We start from the raw sequence: 24,730 nt of genomic DNA on the forward strand, positions 1-24,730 counted from the left end.
AGAGCTCCCAGGTATCAGAGCGGGGAAGCCGGGTGCAGAGACGGAGCCGAGGCGTGGGCTCTCAGCTCGCGGTTGCCATAAACTGTGATCCACGGCCCAGTCGGGCCACTGCTCCTCCAGCAGGGACCCAACAAGTGGCAGAGCCAGGGAGAGTCCCCTTCCTCCCCCGGGAGGAGCAGCGCGGGAGCACACCGCAGGAATCTGCTGGGTTTGGAGACTCCACACGGGGTTGGGTGCCAGAGATAGAAACACTCGGTCACAGGCCAGGTGAGCATGGAGTGCGGCTGGTGACCGGGGAGACAGGAGTGACTGCTTTTCTCTGGGGGCAAACTGAGGAGCGGGGCCCCGAGTTCTCAGCTCCTCCGGGCGGAGATTGGGAGACACCATTTTCACCCTAGTCCTCCAAAGCTGTACCGAGAGCTTGCAGGGAACAAAAGCTCCTGAGAGCAAACCCTAGCAGCTTGCTTAGCCCAGACTCACAAGGGAGGGGAATTCCCCCTCCGGCAAAGACATTTGGGAACCACAGTATCAGGCCCCTCCCCCAGAAGATCAGCACGAACAGCCAGCAAGCCAAGACCAAGTTTACCGATCAAGGAGAATGGGAGAACTCCAGCGCTAGGGGAATACTGCACATAGAATTCATGGCTTTTTTACCATAATTCATTAGTTTTTCAAAGTTAATTTTTTTAACTGTTTTTTTATTTTTTTTCCTTTTTCAACCAACATCTTATCCATCCCTTTTTTAAAAATTTTTTTTTATTTTTCAATTTTAGAGTCATATTTTTATCCCTTCATAGTAGTTTCCCTCATTTTTGGCATATATATATATATATATATATATAAGTAGTTCTCTCTTTAAAATTTTGAGATACAATTTCTTCTAACAGATCAAAATATACCCTAAATCACTAGTGTATGGCTTTGTTCTAGTCTCCTACTTGATCACATTCTCTCCCTTTTTTTTCTTTTCTTTCTTTTTTCTTTTTTTTTTTAAATCTTCTTTCTTTTTAAACACAACTTATTATCTTATCAATTCCTTTTATAAAATCTTTCATAATTTTCATCTTTACAGTCATCTTCCATCCCTTCATTGTATCAACCCTTATTTTTACATATATAAGTCTCTCTTCTTTTAAAATTTTAGCAGGCACTTTCTTCTAACAAACCAAAATACTCCCAAAATCTAGTGTGTGGTACTGATCTATGCACTAGCCTGATCATATTTGATCATATTCTGTTTTTTTTTTTGGTTCTGTTTTTGTTTGTTTTTATCTTTTTCTCTTTCCTTTTTTTTTTCTATTTCTTCTTTCTTTCCCTTTCTTGTCCCCTGGTTTCAGGTCTTTTCTGATTTGTAAAGAGTATATTTGCTGGGGACGTTGTTAACCTATTAGCATTCTGTTGTCTCATTCATCTATTCTCCTCAGGACAAAATGACAAGACGAAAAAAATCACCTCAGCAAAAAGAACAAGAGGTAGTACCGTCTGCCAGGGACGTACTCAATACTGACATTAGTACGATGTCAGACCTAGAGTACAGAATCATGATTTTAAAGATACTAGCTGGGCTTGAAAAAAGTGTGGAAGTTATTAGAGAAACCCTTTCTGGAGAAATAAAAGAACTAAAATCTAACCAAGTCAAAATCGAAAAGGCTATTAATGAGGTGCAATAAAAAATGGGGGCACTAACTGGAAGGATAAATGAGGCAGAAGAGAGAATCAGCGATATAGAAGACTAAATGATGGAAAATAAAGAGGCTTAGAAGAGGAGAGAGAAACAACTACAGGACCACGAGGGCAGAATTCGAGAGAGAAGCGATACGATAAGACGAAACAACATTAGAATTGGGATCCCAGAAGAAGAAAGAGAGAGAGGGGCAGAAGGTATATTGGAGCAAATAATAGCAGAGAACTTCCCTAATGTGAGGAAGGAAACAGGCATCAAAATCCAGGAGGCATGGAGAACCCCTCTCAAAATCAATAAAAATAGGTCAACACCCCGACATCTAATAGTAAAACTTACGAGTCTCAGAGACAAAGAGAAAATCCTGAAAGCAGCTTGGGAGAAGAGATATGTAACCTACAATGGTAGAAACATTAGATTGGCAACAGACCTATCCACAGAGACCTGGCAGGCCAGAAAGGACTGGCATGATATCTTCAGAGCACTAAACGAGAAAAATATGCAGCCAAGAATACTATATCCAGCTAGGCTATCATTGAAAATAGAAGGAGAGATAAAAAGCTTCCAGGACAAACAAAAACTAAAGGAATTTGCAAACATGAAACGAGCCCTACAAGAAATATTGAAGGGGTTCTCGAAGCAAAAAGAGAGCCTAAAAGCAGCATAGATCAGAAAGGAACACAGACAATATACAGTAACAGTCACCCTACAGTCAATACAATGGCACTAAATTCATACCTCTCAATAGTTACCCTGAATGTAAATGGGATCAATGCCCCAATCAAAAGACACAGGCTATCAGATTGGATTAAAACACAAGACCCATTGATATGCTGTCTGCAAGAGACTCATTTTAGACCCAAAGACACCCCCAGATTGAAAGTGAGAGGGTGGAAAACGATTTACCATGCTAATGGACACCAAAAGAAAGCTGGGGTGGCAATCCTTATATCAGACAAATTAGATTTTAAAACAAAGACTATAATAAGAGATGAAGAAGGATACTATATCCTACTTAAAGGGTCTATCCAACAAGAAGATCGAACAATTGTAAATATCTATGTCCCTATCATGGGAGCAGCCAATTACATAAGGCAATTAATAACAAAAGCGAAGAAACACATTGACAACAATACAATAATAGTGGGGGACTTTAACACCCCCTCACTGAAATGGACAGATCATCTAAGCAAAAGATCAACAAGGAAATAAAGACTTTGAATGACTTACTGGACCAAATGGAATTCACAGACATATTTAGAACATTCCATCCCAAAGCAATGGAATACACATTCTTCTCTAGTGCCCATGGAACATTCTCCAGAATTGATCACATCCTCGGTCACAAATCAGGTTTCAAACGGAATCAAAAGATTGGGATTATTCCCTGCATATTTTCAGTCCACACTGCTTTGAAACTAGAACTCAATCACAATGGAAAGTCAGAAAGAACTCAAATACATGGAGGCTAAAGAGCATCCTACTAAGGAATGAATGGGTCAACCAGGAAATTCAAGAAGAATTTAAAAAATTCATGGAAACCAATGAAAATGAAAACACAACTGTTTAAAATCTTTGGGATACAGCAAAGGCAGTCCTGAGAGGAAAGTATATAGCAATACAAGCCTTTCTCAAGAAACAAGAAAGGTCTCAAATACACAACCTAACCCTACACCTAAAGGACCTAGAGAAAAAACAGCAAATAAAGCCTAAACCCAGCGGGAGAAGAGAAATAAGAAAGATCAGAGCAGAAATCAAAGAAATAGAAACCAAAAGAATACTAGAACAGATCAACGAACTAGGAGCTGGTTCCTTGAAAGAATTAACAAGATTGATAAACCCTTGGCCAGACTTATCAAAAAGAAAAGAGAAATGACCCAAATCAACAAAAATCATGAATGAAAGAGGAGAGATCACAACCAACACCAAAGAAATAGAAACAATTATAAGAACATATTATGAGCAACTCTATGCCAGCAAATTAGATAACCTGGAAGAAATGGGTGCATTCCTACAGATGTATCGACTACCAAAATTGAACCAGGAAGAAATAGAAAACCTGAACAGACCTATAACCACTAAGGAAATTGAAGCAGTCATCAAAAATCTCCCAACAAACAAAAGCCCAGAGCCAGATGGTTTCCCGGGGGAATTCTACCAAACACTTAAAGAAGAATTAATACCTATTCTCCTGAAACTGTTCCAAAAAATAGAAATGGAAGGAAAACTTCCAAACTCATTTTATGAGGCCACCATTACCTTGATTCCAAAACCAGACAAAGACCCCATCAAAAAGGAGAATTACAGACCAATATCCTTGATGAATATGGATGCAAAAATTCTCACCAAAATACTAGCCAATAGGATCCAACAGTACATTAAAAGGATTATTCACCATGACCAAGTGGGATTTATGCCTGGGCTGCAAGGTTGGTTCAACATCCTCAAATCAATCAACGTGATACAATACATTAATAAAAGAAAGAACAAGAATCATATGATCCTCTCAATAGATGCAGAAAAAGCATTTGACAAAGTACAGCATCCTTTCTTCATCAAAACTCTTCAGAGTATAGGGATAGAGGGTACATACCTCAATATCATAAAAGCCATCTATGAAAAACATACAGCAAATATTCTCCTTGGGGAAATGCTGAGAGATTTCCCCTAAGGTCAGGAACGCGGCAGGGATGGCCACTCTCATCACTGCTATTCAAAATAGTATTAGAAGTCCTAGCCACAGCAATCAGACAACAAAAAAATCAAAAGCATCGAAATCGGCAAAGAGGAAGTCAAACTCTCTCTTTGCAGATGATATGATACTGTATGTGGATAACCCAAAAGACTCCACCCCAAAAGTGCTAGAACTCATACAGGAATTCAGTAAATTAACAGGATATAAAATCAATGCACAGATATCAGTGGCATTCCTATATACCAACAACAAGACAGAAGAGAGACAAATGAAGGAGTCGATCCCATTTACAACTGCACCCAAAACCATAAGGTACCTAGGAATAAATTTAACCAAAGAGGCAAAGGATCTGTACTCAGAAAACTATAAAATACTCATGAAAGAAATTGAAGAAGATACAAACAAATGGAAAAAATTTCCATGCTCATGGATTGGAAGAACAAACATTGTGAAGATGTCAATGTTACCTAGAGCAATCTACACATTCAATGCAATCCCCATCAAAATACCATCCACTTTTTTCAAAGAAATGGAATAAATAATCCTAAAATTTGTATGGAACCAGAAGAGACCCCGAATAGCCAGAGGAATCTTGAAAAAGAAAAGCAAGGCTGTTGGCATTACAATTCCAGACTTCCAGCTCTATTACAAAGCTGTCATCATCAAGACAGTATGGTACTGGCACAAAAACACACACATAGATCAATGGAACAGAATCGAGAGCCCAGTAATGGACCCTCAACTCTATGGTCAACTCATCTTTGACAAAGCAGGAAAAAATGTCCAATGGAAAAAAGACAGTCTCTTCAACAAATGGTGTTGGGAAAATTGGACAGCCACATGCAGAAGAATGAAACTGGACCATTTCCTTACACCACACACAAAATAGACTCCAAATGGTTGAAAGACCTAAACGTGAGACAGGAGTCCATCAAAATCCTAAAGGAGAACACAGGCAGCAACCTCTTCGACCTCAGCCGCAGCAACTTCTTCCTAGAAACATCGCCAAGGCAAGGGCAGCAAGGGCAAAATGAACATCAAGATAAAAAGCTTTTGCACAGCAAAAGAAACAGTCCACAAAACCAAAAGACAACCGACAGAATGGGAGAAAATATTTGCAAATGACATATCAGATAAAGGTCTAGTATCCAAAATCTATAAAGAACTTATCAAACTCAACACCCAAAGAACAAATAATCCAATCAAGAAATGGGCAGAAGACATGAACAGACATTTTTACAAAGAAGACATCCAAATGGCCAACAGACATATGAAAAAGTGTTCAACATCGCTCAGCATCAGGGAAATCCAAATCAAAACCTCAATGAGATCCCACCTCACACCAGTCAGAATGGCTAACATTAACAAGTCAGGAAACGAAAGATGTTGGCGGGGATGTGGAGAAAGGGGAACCCTCCTACACTGTTGGTGGGAATGCAAGCTGGTGCAATCACTCTGGAAAACAGTATGGAGGTTCCTCAAACAGTTGAAAATAGAGCTACCACACGATCCAGCAATTGCACTACTCGGTATTTGCTACAAAGATACAAATGTAGGGATCCGAAGGGGTACGTGCACCCCAATGTTTATAGCAGCAATGTCCACAATAGCCAAACTGTGGAAAGAGCCCAGATGTCCATCGACAGATGAATGGATAAAGAAAAAGTGGTATATATACACAATGGAATATTATGCAGCCATCAAAAGGAATGAGATCTTGCCATTTGCAACGACATGGATGGAACCAGGGGGTGTAATGCTGAGTGAAATAAGTCAATCAGAGAAAGACATGTATCATATGACCTCACTGATATGAGGAATTCTTAATCTCAGGAAACAAACAGGGTTGCTGGAGTGGTGGGTGGTGGGAGGAATTGGGTGGCTGGGTGATAGACATTGGGGAGGGTATGTGCTATGGTGAGCAGTGTGAATTGTACAAGACTGATGAATCATAGATCTGTACTTCTGTAACAAATAATGCAATATATGTTAAGAAAAAAAAGAATAAGATAGCAGGTGGGGGAGAATGAAGGGGAGTAGAGTATGTCGGAGGGGGAGATGAACCATTAGAGACGATGGACTCTGAAAAACAAACTGAGGGTCTAGAGGGGTGGGGGGTGGGGGGATGTGTTAGCCTGGTGACTAAAGAGGGCACATTCTGCGTGGAGCACTGGGTGTTATGCACAAACAATGAATCATGGAACACTATATCCAAAGCTAATGATGTAATGTATGGTGATTAACATAACACTAAAAAATTATAAAATAAAATAAAATGAAATAAAAAATGGGAAGCCGTTGGAAGGTTCTGAGCAGGTCAGAGAAAAAAAATCATATGACCTCACTGATATGAGGAATTCTTAATCTCAGGAAACAAACTGAGGGTTGCTGGAGTGGTGGGGGGTGGGAGGGATGGGGTGGCTGGGTGATAGATATTGGGGAGGGTATGTGCTATGGTGAGCGATGTGAATTGTACAAGACTGATGAATCACAGATCTGTACCTCTGGAACAAATAATACAATATATGTTAAAAAAAAAAAGAAGAAGAAGAAGATAGCAGGAGGTGAAGAATTAAGGGGCGGAATCAGAGGGTTGACAAACCATGAGAGACAATGTACTTTGAAAAACAAGCTGAGGGTTCTGTAGGGGAGGGTGGTGGGAGGATGGGTTAGCCTGGTGATGGGTATTAAAGAGAAGCACTTTCTGCGTGGAGCACTGGGTGTTATATAGAAACAAGGAATCATGGAACACTACATCAAAAACTAATGTATGGTGTTTAACATAACAATAAAAAATTTTAAAAAATGAAATGGAAACCATAAGGCAAGAACAGGAGAGAATGAGATAATTTCTTCTGTACTTTATTTTAAGAGACATGGGGTTTAAGTACAATACTGGAAAAGACTAACATGTGTCCCTAAAGTTTGGGATCAGTTTCTGAATCTAGTCTGGAAAATCATAAAGGAATGGAGATCAGTGCATGGACCTGCTAATCTAAAGGTGGAACTGAAAGGTGAAGTGCTACTCCATTTTGATATGCAATCTCAGCATCTTTGAAAAACAAGAATGCATGAGTGATTCCCTTGGACTTGATGTGGGCCATGTGGAAGGTAGGACATCTCTGGAAGAATAAACATAATGAGAATTGGAAAGCTAACATATTGCTAGATAATTGGTAGACATTTAAGAGACAGCAACAAGGTGTAATCAGGATACATTCTCCCTAATCTGAGAAATGCACAAGGAGTTTCCCACAAATTAGGCAGGAGTGAAGGAAAGCAAAGGGAAAATATCTGAAGCCACATTCAAGCACCCATGAGAGAAAGATTTAGCCTGACCGGATCCTGCCCTATCCTCTTGAAGGCTAACCCATATGGAGTGCACCAGGCCTTTCTTCCAGCTGTTGGCTTTAGTTTGTAGAAATTGCCCACAGGACACTGGGGAGGAGGGGAATGAAAGACAATTTGATTTATTTATTCCCTTGGTTCCTCCCAGCCCTGCTGTGGATTGGCAGTGTTTGTATTCTTCCACCTAAGGCCAAACTGTTGCAGTTGACCTCAGGTATGGTGGTGGCTTTTCACTCCTACTAGCTATGGGGCGTTTCACCTTTCCTTTGTTTTTGTTTTTGTTTTTTCACCTTTCCTTTGAAAACACTTTCTTCATTAAACTCTTGTCAATCATCCCTTTTGAATGTGCCATCGATTTCTTGCCACCTTAACTGACATAGACCTTTATCCATTAAGTCAGAATTTTCGTCATCCCTTTCTATGTCCTTCCTACTCAACCTCCTTCAACTCTAAAGGCCTCAGAAACAGGGTTAAGAAGCCAAGGAAAGCCCTCTAGAAATTCAAGGCAGAACAAAAATAAGGACACCATATGTGTTTCATCTCAACCTTAGACTTTTACTCATGCACTTGGCTCAAGTCAAAGGTGGGGAAGAGTTTCAACACTAAAGTTTAAAACTGAAGTTTAGCATTTTGACTATTACATGAGACTCTAATGATCCCATAGAACCTGAAAACTATATTACCAAATTGAGACAATATTTGGTGTCTCTAAACAACCATTTAATTCTTTATTAACCAAGGGCAGCCAGAAATGTCATCAACTACCAGAATTTTCACCTACGACTTGGGAAGACTAAACTCCCAGAGCATCAGTATAAAGGAACAGGGGAGACACATGAAGTTGCTTTATGATTAAACCCCACATATTCATGCCTCTTCAATTTACCGGTTATATAAAGTAAAATATAAGTTGGAAGGATATGCACCAAAATCCTGATGGCTGTGGGCCCTGGGAAAATGGTAACCAAAGGTAGTTCAACATTATACACTTATCCACTTTATATCTTTTATCAAAAGCTATCTAAAGCAGCAATGTTAACCTCTGTTTAAAAATTGTGGATGTGTGGGAAAATAAATGTTTATTATTCTTGATATTTTTCCTTTGTCTTTTAAAACTGGGCCTTTTATCACTAAATCAATGTATTCTTAGTCTTCACAAATACTACTTTGTTTAAATCACAAAGACATGTTGATTTATACTGCTAGCCTGAAAAATGGCCCTGCTATTGGTCATTTCTTAGTTTAAAATCTGTTTTGAAACTTGAAGAGTCCTCACAAAGGCAGGAATTCAAAAATCTACTGCAATGATATAAATGCTAATAGGGAACTAAATGACATTGTTAGATATAGCTCATTTTGCAGTTATAATTAAGGGCAGTCAGACATGGGGCTGTAACTCAAGAACTTATTAATGGGGATCCCTGAAGCAGAACTATTGAACTGACAAGTATGTCTGTAAGAACTAGACATAACACACCCCCAACAAGAATCTTTCACTGGAATGACTTCCTAAATTTAGAAATTGACACTTGCCTGTTTTATAGCTCCTATTTAGAAAGAGATTTTTCCTTACTTCACAGACGCTTCAGTCAATACTAAATTGTTGTTTTCCAATTTTATTGAAAGCTGCATGGAAGCATTTTTGGCCTTTGACAAGATAGTCCCCATGCTGAGAATGATCAATGTGTATTGTACTTTGATGTAACCTAAATTAAACTGGGCCATTAGTTGCCTGATTCCAGGCTAGATGTCAAAACTTAAAAAAAAAAAAAAAAAAACCCAAAAATCTCACCCCACCACAAAAAAAAAAAAAAATACATACCTACATACATAAAATTGGGGCGCCTGGGTGGCTCAGTCGTTAAGCGTCTGCCTTCAGCTCAGGTCATGATCCTGGGGTCCTGGGATCCAGCCCCGCATCGGGCTCCCTGCTGGGCGGGAAGCCTGCTTCTCCCTCCCCCACTCCCCCTGCTTATCTTTCCTCTCTCACTGTGTCTTTCTCTGTCAAATAAATAAAATCTTTAAAAAAAAAAAGTAATATATTTCCTGAAGCCTATTGCTAAAACACCACAACAGAAATTATGTTATATAACAAAGAGCAAAACTTCCTAAAAATCATCTTTGCCCAGTTCTATTCTAAACCCCTCTCATAATTGGGCACATATTCCCCAAACTCTTTTATATCTCTGCCAAAGCTTCAACCCACCATTTCATTCTATCTCTACCCCACTTCTCCTATTCTTATTCCAATCCCCACTTAGCAGATCTACTTTGTTCTTCAGAAAGGATACTCACATTCTTTCTACTTTAAATAAATGTATCCTCTTTTATCCCCTATGACATATTGAACCCCTTATCCCTAGGGTTCAATATATCATAAAAATAATTTTCCTAGGAGAACCTGGAGGAAGGAACATAGAGTTGCCAGGTTTTGCAAATAAAAATACAGAAAACCCAGTCAAATATGAATTTCAGATAAATTTTTTAAAAAATCTTTTTTTTTTTTTTTTTTAGTATAAGGACATCCCAAAGAAATATTTTGGATATATTTATGCTAAAAATATATTTGTTGTTTACCTGGAATTAAAATTTAACTGGTGTCCTGTATTTTATCTGCAACCCTTAAAAGGAAGATTTATAAACATTTTGTTATCATTTTTGTCCTTGTGACACCTATCTTGTGTCTACAAGATCTGAGTAACACCCATGGTTCTTCACCTCAGCATGTTGTTAAATTAAGTATTTGTGATAGAACTACTTCAATTCATATAGCACCCTACCTTTCTGTGCATGGTTTCCTAAACTTCTCACTGGCATTTCTTCATATGTTTGATGCCTGTGGTAAGGTCCTGCAAATCACTTAGGGAAAATATTCTCACTTTTTAAATGCTCATTATCAACAAAGGGACATTTACAGAAAAGTGTAAAGACTTTCATTCAGGTCATCTGACTATTGAAAGAAAGAGCTCTCCATCTTTGAAGCCAAAACCTACATTATTAACACTAAGATCTCCTCTCACTCTAAGAGAAAAAGAAAAAAAGGAAGACGAAGAACTGAATTTCTAGAATGTCTTGAAACTGAGCGCAAGGATCATTGATATGCTCTAGAACATTCAGATTTAATTCCTGTGCTGAATTAAATGAATGATCTAATTTTCTTCCTTAATCTTTTCTAGAAAAAGAAAAAGAAGCAGCAGAAGAAGGAGGAGGAGAAGGAGAAGAAGGGGAAGAGAGGAGGAAGGGAGGGAGGGAGAGAGGAAGGAAGGATGGGAGGGAGGGAGGGAGAGAAGGTGGTAAGGAGAAAGGAAAGGAAAGGACAAACTTACTTAACAACTAAGGACTTTTAAAGCAATTGATCTAAAATTCTCTGCCTTTGTGGCTTTCCTGCTAATGTACTTGGGCCAAGTTACTTAAGTCATAGAGCAATAGATTTAGGAAATTTGCTACTGTTACATGTCATTTCTGATTACACAGGCCATGTGCACTATTAATTAAACTGGTAAAAACACACTTTGGGGCAAATAGCACATTTAATTCCAGAAGTTGCATATACAAAGATTGAGTGAAGTTGGATATGCTTTGACTTCACATAGTTAATGCTCTGTGAATCAATACTGAGAAAAAGGAAGAAGCAATGGGTTCATGTTTACAGAATTCAGTGTTCTTAAGCTGTATCCCATTGCCCCTTTAGGCTGATAGAGGAAGGGAATGTACTGCTAACATTTTCACCTATGGCACTGGCATAGAGATAACCCTACTGGCACATATAGAACACCCTAGGGTGTTATTTTTATAGGATATAGCATACGTTTTAAAACAGGAGCCAAAATATGGTTCTAACTTTCTCCATACGTGCCTAAGTTCCAAAAAAAAAAAAAAAAAAAGACAGGATTGACTTTTCTTATTACTCCAACTAACCCAAATGAAGAAACTGATTCCCATCTCTCTGACCTTCAGCTCAATGGATTTAGAGATCCTAAAGCCCAGGGGAAGAATGTTCTTATTACCAAACACCATCATGATTCAAGTGATATGGATGCTGCTACCATTACTGGCTATCTTAGTTTTTATATAATGGTAAACAAACATTCAGAGAAGAGGGTCATTTTACTAGTCAGGGTGACTGATCATGATTACCAGGGCCAACTGTATTGGTGCTATGGAATGGACACAAGGAATACTGTTTGGAGCTCAGGGAATTCAGTATTAGTACTAGTATTCTTTTGTTCAATAGTTACAATAAATAGGAAACTGCAGCAACCCAATAAAGACCACCAAGGACTCAGATCCTCTAGGAATGAAGGGGCTGTGTCACCCCAGAAGGTAAGAATCACCATTAAGTTGATATGGTGGCAGATGGTACAGGCAATACAGGAGGAGTGTTGTAAGAGTATAGGAATGACTGCTGAGAAGGAGTACCTCATCACCAGCTACAGAAACGGTAGCAGTGGTTTACTGTAGCAGCAGCTAAGATTTATATTAATTTATTGCTTTATGATCCTTCATTTTTCCACTGTATAGCAACTAACATTTTCAGTTTTAGACGAAAGTATGAGTAAACTGATACCATTCCATGATGTTGTAGTAATTAACATGACTTTGCATACCCCTTATATTGGACATGTAAACTTTTACCAGAATGAATCAAAGGATGAGTCGATGCTAAAGAGGGTGTGATGTACTAAGTAATTTTCATTTGCCCTCCATTTTCTACTTTTCATCTTGCTAGGGCTACATACTAGCTTGGAAATCTTGGGGAGGATATTCAACTCTTTAAATATTAAGTTCTATTTTATACCTATAAAAAAGACACACATAATATTTACACACCTAATATAAAAAGAAATATAATGGGCGCCTGGGTGGCTCAGATGGTTAAGCAACTGCCTTCGGCTCAGGTCATGGTCCCAGAATCCTAAGATCAAGCCCCGCATCGGGCTCCCTGCTCAGCAGGGAGTTTGCTTCTCCCTCTGACTCTCCCCCCTCTCATGCTCTCTCTCTCTCACTCTCTTTCTCTCAAATAAATAAAATCTTTTAAAAAAAGAAATATAAAATATAAGAAATACAAGAAATATAAAAAGACACACTTAACATTGATAAAAATTTTAAAGCATAATTTTAAATGAGCATCTCTAAGACCTCTACCCAAATAAAGAATTGGAATATTATCAACATTCTTAATGCTGTGCTTTTTATTCCTTTGCTTCTGGTTATTTAACTTTTATAAACATTTGTTTTCTCATATATAAACACATACATCTTCAATTGTCATTGGTTCAATCTTCAAAATAAATCCAAAATCTAATCATGCCTTCTTACCTCTACCACTAAAACCTTAGATCCCCTAGACCAAGTCACTATGATCCCTTGTTTGAACTATTGCTATAACTTCCTAACTGTTCTCCCAGGTTTGTCTTTTGTCTTCTTGCCTTCAGTTTTTCCCGTAGAAGCCAAAATGATTTTTTTAAAATAGAAGTCAAGTCATGTAATTCCTCTGCTCAATCATTTCTCACTTCACTTAGGATAAAATCCTAACTTCTCACCATGGCTTAGAAGGTGCCACACGATCTTGTCATTGCCTCCATCTCTAACCCCAACTTTTCCCACTCTCGTCTCAATCTATTCCATTTCAACACCTGGGCCTTCACTCCATTTCTCAAACATCTCTATTAACACTCTAACATTTGTACTTAACTGCTCCCTCTGACTGGAATGTTCTTCTCTCATATTTCCCCAAAGCCCGTTCTCTCAATTAGTTTACTTCTTGGTCTTTCTGAAAACCATCTTCACAGAGAATTTTTTCAGATGATGCTACTTAAAATGGCACTTACTTATTGTCACATCACTCTTTATCTCTCTTCCCCATTTATGTTCTATAGACATTATGTATTTGTTAATAGTAAATTATCTACTCTTATAAACAAAACAAGGACAGGAACTGTACTTATTTTGTTCACTGCTATGTTGCCAGCATGCAGAATAATGCTCAAGATATTGATCCTTGATACCCCAGTCTCTGGATGGCTGAAGCCCCCAGACTATTTGTTGGAAGCAAACAGTATGTTTACTTCTAGTGTACTAACTTAATAATTGCCTAAGTGTACTGTGTTGTGATAATGCAAAATGTTGGAAGGGCTTGATTACAGAGAATAAAATAAATATGATATACAAATTCAACTCTACACAAAATCTTTTATGACAGTCATGCAAAACCTATAAAAACAGAGAGAATGAGTAAATACAATATAAAAAACATTGTGTCAGCAAATGTTTAATTCATAAATGAATATCTCTGAAAGATGAATGCTGTTCTAGGCATTCCATTTGATGATAATGCACCATGGGATGATATCACAAAGATTTCTGAATGAGAGAAAATTGACATACAGATATCAATAGCAAGATTAAAATAATCTATGAGATAACGATTAAGTGATCACTAAAATATCAGTGGAAGAGATCTGAAAATAATGGAAGAGTTTCCTGAAGATATTTTCTTCATGTGTTATTGACCTCAAAATACTGGACCGTTACACAAGGGCAATGAAGACAAACTGGGCAGAAACATGCTCCTTTGTTTTATTTGAAGGTACAGGCTTACAATCAGTGGAAACTCTTTAGACAGCTCATTTCTAAGAAAGAAAAAAAAGAAAGAAAGCTCAGTTATGGGGGTGCAGATAAACATGTCTAAAATAAAGGAAGGCACTGGGGCATCTGGGTGGCTCAGTCGTTAAGCATCTGCCTTCGGCTCAGGTCATGATCACAGCGTCCTGGGATTGAGCCCCACATCAAGCTCCCTGCTCAGCGGGAAGCCTGCTTCTCCCTCTCCCACTCCCCCTGCTTGTGTTCCCTCTCTTGCTGTGTCTCTGTCAAATAAATAAAATCTTAAAAATAAAATAAAATAAAGGAAGGCACTGTCAGTTCATCAGAAAACCAATTCTGCCTAGTTACAAATAATTAAAGATGTGCGTCCTTTTTTATAAAAACCTTCGATAGTATTCAAGTGCTATAACAAAACAATCCTTTTATATCCATGTAACATTTCTCCTAATTTAAAGTCTCCACAGAGAAAAATAAGAGTGGTGATATCAGCTATAACCATCAGCATTTCCTTTCACTTCTGTTAAGTCTAACAAGAAAAACAAAATATAATAAAAATTAAAATTAAAAAAGCATGAGAACACAGAGAGAAGCAGGTTGACTTCAGAAGCAGCAGCACAATATATTTAAGGTTCCCCAAGATGAGAATTCTTACATGATCCTTTGCATAACTTCAAATGTGTGATCCATTTGCATACCTTCAAATATGAAGATTCTGTGGTCTCCACTAAACAAGATAGAGCTCAGTCACTTGGTCACAACTTATGATCAAGGAGCAACACATTTCCATATCAGGTATACAACATCATCAACTTTTTAAACCATTCAAAAAGTTGCACAAATGCAATTATAACATTTTTTTAATGTAAAGGCAGCACAATCATTTTTTACTCCCCTCACAACATTTTTAGTAATGTCCTTATCAGTTTTAGCATCTGTCAGAGACCCTTCATGAATTTTCAGCGTAAAATGGATCATAGAAGTTACAAGGAAGTCATTAATCTATCAAGTAAATAGTAAACAGTGTTAATGTTGTCCACATATACTGTCACATCACAGTTCATAAAAATTACCAAGAAATCCTAGACAATGGGCCAAGTAAATTCTGACAAAATTGTACTATGTCACAATGAAAAGGATGTCTATGCATATGTGTGTGTGTTTATCTATCTATAGAACACTTTCCCAAGAGACCCTTGTTGGTATATTTATGGTGAATATTATACACTGAAAATGCCTATAAAATTATTTGTATTCAAAATTCATGTGGCAACCACTCAATAATAGATTTTTTTATTACATATTGTTTACACTTCAAATACATAGAAGAATCTGAGTTGAATTATTCATTTTGTTTAGGAATTATTTGTTTTGCTTTCAAGACACATTTAATATTTAACACAATTTTTCTTATCTCTTATAATTTGCATGTTAATAATTCTTATCAGAAAAATGTACCCAAAATCATAAAATTAAACACATTAAAATAGGAAAGAAGATACTCATGTTTTGAAAAGAAAATAAGCAGAATTAGGTATGCTCAGATACCTCCTCCCTTTCTTTCTGAGATTCAGGACATTTATTTCTATTTATTAATCTCTTTGCTGTAGAGGGTTGAGCATCATCATTTGATTTTTAGAATCTCAAGACTTAATCATATGGAATTGTTTCATTTATTTGGCTTCTTTCAATGTTTAATGGCTTCATTCATGTTATTGCATGTATTGATTGATGTTTAGTTCCTTTTTATTACTAAGTGGTATTTTATTGCATGAATATGCCATGATTTCTGTGTACGTTTTCCTGTTATTGGACATTTTATTGTTTGTAGTTCTCAGCTATTATGAATAATGCTTATGTAAACTCTTACACAGCTATTTTTGTGGATACTTTCATTTCCCTTGGATATATAGATGGGAGTGGATTTCCTGGATCTTAGGGAATTTTCTAACATGGCAATAATGTTCTGTATCTTGATAGGATGTTAGTTAAAGGAGTGTGAACATTTGTCAACATTCATTGAACTATACACTTGAGATCTACACATTTTATTGTATATAATTTCATCTTTAAAAAAATGCTTGGAATGTATTTCTCATTATTTTACTCATTCATTTATAGTTTGTTTACAATACCAAAATTCAAGTACAGCAAATTAGCAACCCCATTTACAGAGTAATCTATGTTATTTAAGAATTTTTATATACATCATTATAATCTTGAATTTTAGTAGCAATTCTATTTGCTAAAGAAAATATTATTGTTTACTTGTAGACAAGGAAAGCAAGGCATCCAGAGATTAAACGGTGTGACCAAGTTACATAACAAAAGATATTAGGAGAGCTTAGTGTCCTTGGTCCAGTGAAGCCAACAACAATTAATATCAAGGAGGTATTTTTATGGAAGTCCTGCATCATGTTTAAAAAATTTCTCAAATGAGTAAGTTTAAAAAAAAAAAGCCTCCAATTATAAACCAATGCACTGCTACTTCAAACTAGGTGCAATGGTAAGAGACACTGAACTTTGGAGACTTCTTAAACGTACTTCGAGTTAACACCTACATCATTCTCTCTTATTTATTCACTGGGTTAATGCTGAAACAGAAAATGTTTTGCATTTGCGCACCCCCTGTTGGATCCATTCCAGGAAACATTTAGAAGGCTAACATAGAACTGGTAGAAATTACTGGATTTACTAGACCAATGAGAATAACAGCATTCCAGTAATAAAGCTGTACTCAGATCAGATGTTCATCTTTAATGCAAACAGCTCTTCTTGATATAATATCATTATGAATCAGTTATCTTACTGTATGGCTACCATTTTTATGTCACGTGAACCTGAGCATTATTTGTGCATCTTCCTCTCCCATTTCTTTACCATTCTCCCCTATCCTCTGTAATGTTTTATGACATGAATGCATGGCAAGCTATAATGTGGTAGATCATAACTTTCCTATCCATGCTATGACCCAAGGCCATAATTACAGCTTCTTTATATATATATTTCATATATTTCCTGTAAAACACGATATATATATATATATATATATATATATATATATATTGGAATATATATGGAAATATATGAAACAGTAACTGCTCACCTCTTTTCATATTCTCTTTCTGTTGGAGTAATTATGCAGAGATAGGCTTGAAAGTTCCCTGTGATGTGCTCTAATTGGGAGTAAACATAGTGAGAGGTGGAGAATTTGCAGAAGAGAGGATGGTCCCAAGACTAGGAGGAGGGGTTAGTAGAAAGTTATGCTATTATTGAAGTAGAACACTATTATTAGCATATCCATACTAATAAGTGTCAAATATATCACCAGTTCAGAACCATTTACCTAAAACAGTGTCTCCTTCCCTCCTAGCAACTGACAACCCTTCCCTATTTCTATCCATTTATATAAAGCAGGGATGGAAGCCAAGCAGACCCTAAACATGAGAAAAACTTGTTGTGTAGGGATCATGGAAAACTGGAGAAAGACAGTGCACAATATTCCTAAGTATAACAGCAGCTACTTAGCTCCAGCTACTTATTTGTATATGGAGACATTCAAGTGTGGTATTCCTACAAAGGAATCTGAAAGTTCTTGGATGTTGGAACTAAACTGGTTTATTTTAAACACTATTCAGGACAAGCAAGTCTATCAATGGATCGTGTCAGTTCAAAAGCCACCATCTTGCGACACCTACTTCAACAATGGTTTCACTTTATACTAATCTCTTCTCCTAATCTTGGAGCTATCCTCTCTTCTGCAGGTTCTTCACCCCTTTCCATGTTTATTCCCAAGTAGAGGACACCAAAGGGAACTTACAAGCCTATCTCCACATTATCACACCAATGCTAATAACCCTGAATTCCAAAGTATCTTGCTCTTCGGGTGTCTTTTGACTTTTCTTAAACCTTGACTCTCTCCCTTTCTTTTGGGACGAGGTGGCTGAACTTATCCTTTTTAATTTTTCCTAATTGACTAATCCATTGCATTTTGAACACTTATCTGACATAAACCTTGACTTCTCTCAATCTCTACCAATAGTGGATTTATTCTTAGTTGTAGTTGCCTCTCTCGTTTTCCAGACACACATTGTGGTTCTTACGTTAAAGACTGTCTGAGCTAAGCACACATTTTCCCATAAAAGAGAAGCAGAAAGTGAGAACAGCTAATAAATATTTGAAAATCAGTGAACTACAAATAAAATGTATCTTTAATGTTTTCAAATACTTCAGAGAATGGTAGAGTGTTGTTAAACATCACAGAGTATACCCTCCCCAAAATTTGCCCAATTTTTTTTTAAGATTTTATTTATTATTGGAGAGAGAAAGACAGAGATAATGAGGGAGAACAGGAGCAGGGAGGAGAAGGAGAAGCAGGCTCGCTCCCTCCTGAGCACAGAACCTAACTCAGGGATTGATCCCAGGACCCTGGGATCATGACCTGAGCTGAAGGCAGATGCTTAACTGGCTGAGCCACCCAGGCACCCCCCCAACACTAACTTTTACTCTAGCATATCTATTTGCAGTTTGTAAAGTCAAGGTGGGTAAAGTAATTAACATAGTTTAAAGGATAATCTTAATATTCTATTTTTCCCATTTCCACCATTTTCAATTCTCCAGCCCAAATTCTAGTTTGGTAAGGTAAGTTCCCTTACCTTTTTTTCTCCCAGGTCATTGGGAAGCATCCCATCCCATGTTTGAAACCAATGATTCTCTTCTTTCCATCAAAGTGTGCCTTTATGATGATGTATTCCCTCAGATCCCTCATTATGCTCACTCTTTCTCTTTTCTCAAATATGCAATATTCTTTCCCTATCTGTTCTAGGTTGATAACTTCACTTCTTTCATCATATAAAATATAGAGCCAACCACATCTAAATAACCTCACCTTCCCACCAACAAATCTAACTACCTACCTAAATTTGTACCCATATACCCTTTCTCCCTGCTTTAATATATAAGCCACCTGATTTTATCGAATCTCAACCTCTCTCTTTATGTACTATATACAATTCTTTCAGTCTCTATTGATTACTTGAGTTCTTTGCTCCTTCAATTACCCCTCTATTTTCTGGATCAACAAAGTTTAATCATAAAATAGATTTTTTTAAATAAAAATAAAAAACAGCAGAAGGAGTTAAGATGGCAGGGGAGTAAAGGGACCCTAAGTTTGTCTCATCCCTTGAATACAACTAGATAGTTATCAAATCATTCTGAACTCCCGAGAAATCAATCGGAGGTCTGAGAAAACAAATGGTGCAAGTCTACAAGTAGAAAAGTGGCCAACGTTTGGAAGGTAGGAGATGCAGAGACTTGAATTCCGTGTGATACAGCTGAAGATATGGCTGCTTAAGCAGGCTGCTTAAGGAGAAGAGGGAGCCTGCTTAAGGAGGCTAACACAAAGTATTATAAGGAGCAGAGTGGGAAATTGTAACTTTTAGAAGTCCGCTACAGTGAGGGATGTGCCTGGCTTAAAGGTGCTCAGGTGGTGAAGCAAGGCAGAATCCCAGATGTGACAGCGTGGTCTGAGGATCCCCAGGGTCCCAAGAAGAATGAGTGGTACCTAAGTGCAGCAGAGGTTCCCAGGCACAAGACTGTGGAAGCTGGGAGAGAACAGCAAGTCTAGGTGCCAGCTTTCTGCTCTTTGTTGCCATATACTGCAAACTGCTACACAGTGATGTGATCACTTTCATCTGCTGGGGGCAGCAAAAAGAAGAACCCTGGTGAAGCACCCCACCTGCACCCCGTGCACCCGAGGAACACCAAGAGGTCTGAGATGCAGAAGTCCCTAAAATTTGAAGTTTTGAAACTCAGTCACGTGCCTGAGATAAAAACACTTGGACACAGGACAAGTAAACACAGAGTTCTGACAGAAACCAGGGAGATGAGTGATTGATTGCCTGTGAAGGCTCAGTGAAGAGAGGGGGGCAACGAATTTTCAGCTCTGGGGCTAGGGAGCACAGCGCCGCCATATTCATCCCACCCATTGGTGCTGAAAGCCTTCAGGGAGCAAAACAGCACCACCTAGTGGAGTCCCAGGCCGCTTACACCAAGCCCAGCCTCCCTGCACACTGGAGGCACATTTCCACTAGGGCAAGTACACCTGAGAACCAGCACAAGCGGCCCCTCCCCCAGAAGAGCAGAAAAAACAACTCTCTCGCACAAAATTTACCTATCATAGAGGGCTGCAAAGCTTTAGCTCTTAGGGAAAACAGTATATAGCATTCTTTGTATTTTAGTCTTTATCTTTTATTATTATTTTTTCACTTATTTTCGTATTTTTTCAATTCTTTTATCTTTTTAATTTGTACTTTTATACATACATTATGCATTTCTTATTTTTTGTTTCCTTTCATTGTATTTTATTATGTGTGTGTGTGTGTGTGTGTGTGTGTGTGTGTGTATGTGTATAACATGTATTTCTAATTTGGGATCTAACAAGCAGACCAAAACACAACCAGCTGTGTTTTTTTGAATTGTTGTTTTGTTGTTTTTTTCATTTTCTGGACAAAATTATGAGACCAAGAAATTCATCCCAAAAGAAAAAACAGGAGGTAGTTCTCACAGCCAGGGATTTAATCATACAAATATAAGATGTCTGAACTAGAATTTAAAAAAAAATGATTATAAAGATACTAGCTGGGATTTTAAAAAAGCAAAGAAGACATTAGAGAATCAATTACTGTAGAGATAAAAGAACTAAAATCTAGTCAGGCCAAAATTTAAAATGCTATTACGGAGATGCAGTCCCAAGTGGAAGCCATAAAAACAAAGATGAACAAATCAGAAGAGCAAATCAGTGATACAGAAGATAAAATTATGGAAAATAAGGAAGATGAAAAGAAGAAGGAAAGAAATATATTAGATTACAAAGGCAGACTTAGGAAATTGGCGATTTCATAGAACAACATATACATAGTATAAGAGGCCCAGAAGATGAAGAGAAGGGGAAAAAACTGGGGGAAGGTTTATTCAAAAAATTATAGCTGAGAATTTCCCTAACCTGGGGAAGGAAACAGGCATTCAAATCGACGGACAGAGAACTCCCCTCAAAATCAACAAAAATAGGTCAACAGCTTGACATATTATAGTGAAACTTGAAAATTACAAATATAAAGAGAAAATCCTTAAAGCAGCCCAGGTCCTTAAGTAGTAAGAGGTCCTTACCTGCAAGGGTAGACACATAAGGCTGGCAGCAGACCTATCCACAGAGACCTGGCAGGCCAGAAAGGACTGGCATGATATATTCAGTGTGCTAAATGGGAAAAATATGTAGCCAAGAATACCTTATCCAGCAAGGATGTCATTCAGAACAGAAGGAGAAAGAGAGTTTCCAAGACAAACAAATACTAAGAGAATTTGTGACCACTAAATCAGCCCTGCAAGAACTATTAAAGGGGATCCTTTGAGCAGAAAGAGAGACCAAAAGTAACAAAGACCAGAAAGGAACAGAGACAATTTACAGAAACAACACGTTTTGGTAATCTATAGGTAACAACACAACAGGTAATAAAATGGCAAGAAATTCATATTTTTCAATGATTACTCTGAACGCAATTGGACTAAATGCTCCAATCAAAACACATAGGGTATCAGAATGGATTAAAAAAGGGGGGGGGACACCTGGTGGCTCAGTTGGTTAAGCATCTGCCTTCGGCTCAGGTCAAGATGCCAGGGTCCTGGGATTGAGTCCCACATCGGGCTCCCTGCTTGGCAGGGAGTCTGCTTCTCCCTCTGCCTGCTTCTCCTCCTACTTGTGCTTTCTCTCTCTGACAAATAAATAAAATCTTAAAAAAAAACCAACAATGTCAAACTTTAAAAAACAAAAACCAAGACCCATCAATACGCTGCTTACAAGAGACTAATTTTAGACCCAAAGACACCTCCAGATTGAAAGTGAGGGGATGAAGAACCATTTATCATGCTAATGGACATCAAAACAAAGCTGGAATAGCAATCCTTATATCAGACAAACTACATTTTAAACCAAAGACTGTAATAAAAAATGAAGAAGGATACTATATAATTATTAAGGGGGCTATTCAACCAAAAGATCTAACAATTGTAAATATTTATGCTCCGAATTTGGGAGTAGTCAAATATATAAATCAATGAATAACAAACATAAAGAAACTCATTGATAATAATACAATAACAGTAGGAGACTTCAATACACCACTCATAGCAATGGACATATCATCTAAGCAGAAAATCAACAAGGAAACAAGGACTTTGAATGACACACTGAACCAGATGGACTTAACAAATATATTCAGAGAATTCCATCCTAAACCAGCAGAATTCACATTCTTTTCAACGGCACATGGGACATTATCCAGAATGGATCACACACTGGGTCACAAATCAGGTCTCAAATAGTACAAAAATATTGAGATTATACCATGCATATTTTCAGACCACAATGTTTTAAAACTTGAAGTCAACTACAAGACAAAATTTGGAAGAACCACAAATACGTGGAGGTTAAAGAACATCCTACTAAAGAATGAATGGGTCGACCAGGAAATTAATGAAAAAACTTTTAAAAATACATGGAAGCAAATGAAAATGAAAACATGACAGTTCAAAAATTTTGAGATGCAGCAAAGGCAATCCTAAGAGGGAAGTATATAGCAATACAGGCCTTCCTCAAGAAGCAAGAAAAATCTCAAATATAAAACGTAACCTTAAATCTAAAAAAGCTAGAAAAAGAAAAACAAATAACACCTAAATCCAGGATAAGATAAATAAGAAAGATTAGAACAGAGATGAATGATATAGAATTCAAAAGACCAGTAGAACGGACCAACGGAACTAGGAGCTGCTTCTTTGAAAGAATTAATAAGACTGATAAACCCCTGGCCAGACTTATCAGAAAGAAAAGAGAAATGACCCAAATAAGTAAAATCATGAATGAAAGAGGAGAGATCACAACCGACACTAAAGAAATAAAAACAATTATAAGATAATATTACAAGCAACTATATGGCAACAAATTAGGCAATCTGGAAGAAATGGATAAATACCTAAAAATATATAAAATACCAAAACTGAAACAGGAAGAAATAGAAAACCAGAAAAGACCCAGAAACAGTAAAGAAATTGAAGCTCTACTCAAAAATCTCCCAACAGAGAGGGGCGGAGCAAGATGGCGGAGGAGTAGGAGACCTGGATTTCCTCTGGTCTCAGGAATTCAGCTGAATAGGGATAAAAACATTCTGAACACCTACAAACTCAACAGGAGATTGAGGATAAGAATAGTAACAACACTCTGAACAGAAAAGCGACCACTTTCTGGAAGGTAGGACGTGCGGAGAAGTGAATACAAGGGGATATTCGGGAGGATAGACGGCAGGGGAGGGGGCCTCCGTCTCCCGCTTCTGGCAAGTGATAGAGCCACGGAGCACAAAATCGGACCTTTTAGAAGTCGGCGCCGCTGAGGGACGTCGCTCGCTCCAGTGGCTAAGCGGGAGGTGGAAGCCTCGCGGGACAGTGTGGTCTCAGGACCTTCGGGGTCAAAGAAAGACCAGGGGTGCCTGAGTGTGGCACAGCTCCCAGGTATCGGAGCAGGGAAGCCGGCTGCAGAGACGGAGCCGAGGCGTGGGCTCTCAGCTCGGGGTTGCCATAAACTGTGATCCGCGGCCCAGTCGGACCACTGCTCCACCAGCAGGGACCCAACAAGCGGCAGAGCTGGGGAGACTGCCCTTTCTCCCCCAGAAGGAGTGGTGTGGGAATGCACCGCAGGGATCTGCTGGGTTTGGAGACTCCACACGGGGTCGGGTGCCAGAGATAGAAACGCTCGGTCACAGGCCGGGTGAGCACGGAGTGCGGCCGGAGGCCGGGGAAACGGGAGTGACTGCTTTTCTCTGGGGGCGCACTGAGGAGCGGGGCCCCGAGTTCTCAGCCCCTCCGGGCGGAGATTGGGAGGCCACCATTTTCACCCTGGTCCTCCAAAGCTGTACCGAGAGCTTGCAAAGAACAAAAGCTCCTGAGAGCAAACCCGACCAGCTTGCTTAGCCCGGATTCACAAGGGCGGGGCAATTCCGCCTCCAGCAAAGACATTTGGGAACCACAGCAAGAGGCGCCACCCCCAGAAGATCAGCACGAACAGCCAGCAAGCCAAGAACAAGTTTACCGATCAAGGAGAACGGGAGAACTCCAGTGCTAGGGGAATACTGCACATAGAATTCATGGCCTTTTTTACCATAATTCATTAGTTTTTCAAAGTTAATTTTTTTAACTGTTTTTTTATTTAACTTTTTCCCTTTTTCAAACAACATCTTATAAATCCCTTTTTTAAAAAAAACATTTTTTATTTTTCATTTTTAGAGTCATATTTTTATCCCTTCATAGTAGTTACCTTTATTTTTGGGATATATATATAAGTTGTTCTCTCTTTAAAATTT

Source organism: Callorhinus ursinus, unplaced genomic scaffold (assembly GCF_003265705.2).
Source record: "Callorhinus ursinus isolate GAN/ISIS: 27379988/994484 unplaced genomic scaffold, GSC_fseal_2.0 scaffold25, whole genome shotgun sequence".
Lineage (NCBI taxonomy): Eukaryota > Metazoa > Chordata > Mammalia > Carnivora > Otariidae > Callorhinus > Callorhinus ursinus.